The following is a 2,590-nucleotide window of genomic DNA, read 5'->3' as shown; positions in this document are numbered from 1 at the left end:
ATAATTTTTATATAAATTAATAAAAAATATAAATAAAAATATAAATTAAATAAATATTTTTTGCACATCACACGAATACATAACTAGTTTATTTCTATATGGTTAATTAATTTTATATATATATATATATATATAATATAATTAGTATTTTTCAAACCGTGATGTTGCAATAATGTCATCAAGTAGTAATCGATTAATGTGGATCTTATTAATCAACATGGTAATTAACACTATGAAGCAACAACGTAACCCTAGATATAGACACTTGTCATCATCATCACTTCATTATAAGAATGGGTCACTACACATTAGTAAAGAGCCACACACATCTTAATCCTATCCTTTTATATATATGTGCATGTGCATTGTACATTTTGTTTAATTAGAATCATCAAATAATAATGACAGCTTTATTAGAAGATTATTATGGGTAAGGGAATGGCTTTGGAGTAGAAGGCACTATATGATTCATGTAGCATCTATCACTTTATTTGAAACTTAATTTAGAATGAACCTTTTATGGCCTAAACTTTCCTTAACTATGATCATAAATGTCATGATGATATGTTAGACCCCAAAGAGTATGTGCAAAATGTGAAGTCTTCATTTTATATATGATATAGCCATCTCAATAAATTGCACATGTATGGCACGTACGATTTAATTTATATCCATCCATGAGAATTATTGTTATTACAATTTTATTTATTTATTTTATATTAATTTTTTTGTCAATAAAAATTAAACTTTAGATTTTAAAATTATAGGATTTTTGATATCATATCATCAACTTATCATGTCACTTTTTTTAAAAAAAAAATTAAACCGGTAAAAAGAGACACATTCGTATCTCTAACATAGAGGAAGTTAAAAAATATAAAATATTTGGTGAACTCTACTATGTCCTCTCTGAAATAAAGGATAAATTATTCTTTGTGATATATACCGTGATTATTGATAAATTATCTTTCAACCAGAGTTCCAAAATTCGAATAAGATCGTCAAATCTAATTGTTATCTCTAATACCATCGCTAAAAAATTCTAAAAATGAAAGAGCTAAAAAACTAATAGAAATTTGTGATATATTAATTAAAAATGATGGTAATTGATGTGTGAAAGAAGACACCAAGGTATTTTATTTTTTATTTTTTCTCTTTAATTGCTCTTAAATTATTTTTCAATCATTATCCAGCTAATAAAAATCCTAAAATGATAATTATTGACTCATTATTTTTATGACTAACTAATATTTTGATTTGTGTTTGTTATATAGTTATACAAGGCTGTGAGGGTTGGTTATTTGAAGAGGAGTATCATTGTTGATCCTACTGAATTTTAAGAAAAATACTAGAAAGAAAATCTTAGGAAAGAGAGAGCTGAAAAATTAATAGATGTGCTTGTTGAAATGGAAGATTGAAAGCATATAAACAAGTTCAAAATCCTAACCTAATTGATTGAAAATGGTGATTGGATTTGAGAAGAATTACGATTTTAAAATTGGAGAAGAAGAGGTGCATTTGGTGGAAATTATGAAAATGACACTACTATTAAGTTTCAAGAGAAACTAGCAAGATACCCGCGCGATGCGCGGGCGACACATATGCAGATTAAAATAACGTATTTGTAAAGAATTTGTTAGTTATTTAATCTGATGTTAGAAAAAGATGGATAATCTTTTTAATTGTAAAAGTATTTGTAAAATATAAAATAAATTATAAGCATTTTAGTAAAGGAAAAAGGATACATGAAAAAGATTAGACTATTTTCGTGTTGTATGTAGATGCAGAAATTATATAAATAGTAACTCAAAGCATTTGAAATATAATTCCATAAAATTGATTGAATAAGGTTTGAATTGTATTAAATATGAATGTTGAAAAAGTACTGTATAGGAAGAAATAATGGTTTAAGCATAAGATAAGTACTTGTGAGTTAATAAGTTATAGTTGCTAACAAATGCAATGAAAAACGGAAAATGGTAAAAATATGAAAAGGATGTAAGATTGTAGCGATAAAGTTATAGATAAATAGTTAGGGTTGGATAAGCGAAAATGAGTGTATAGAGGAATTATGTAATAATAAGAATATTCGTAATGCTGAACGTGTTGTCATATATTTCTGAAGACTTCAGGGTAAACAACATTCTCTGTCTTGTTTGTGTTTTCGTCATGAGCAATTACAATTTTCAACCCTTTTTTGTTTGTGACTCTTGAGATGGCAACATAAAGTTGGCCATGAGTGAAGACAGGTCTTTTCAATAACAAACCCACGTGATTCAAAGATTGTCCTTGACTTTTGTTGATTGTCATTGCGTAAGATACCATAAGAGGAAATTGTCTCCGTTGGAATCTGAATGGTAGCCTGGCATCTGACGGTGTGAGTGTCATTCTAGGAATAAAGACTTTATTGACACAGTTGTTGGAATTTAACAATTTTGCCTCAATAACTTTATCTCCTAGTCTTGTAATTATCAACCTAGTACCATTGCAAAGGCCTGATGAGTGATCGATATTTCTAATAAGCATCACAGGGCAACCAACCTTGAGCTTCAATTCGTGATTTGGAACCCCCGAGCACTTAATTGTTGCT

This window comes from Arachis duranensis, chromosome 6, assembly GCF_000817695.3.
Source record: "Arachis duranensis cultivar V14167 chromosome 6, aradu.V14167.gnm2.J7QH, whole genome shotgun sequence".
NCBI lineage: Eukaryota > Viridiplantae > Streptophyta > Magnoliopsida > Fabales > Fabaceae > Arachis > Arachis duranensis.
The sequence above is the reverse complement of the archived record's forward strand: the minus strand, read 5'-3'. Positions refer to the sequence as shown.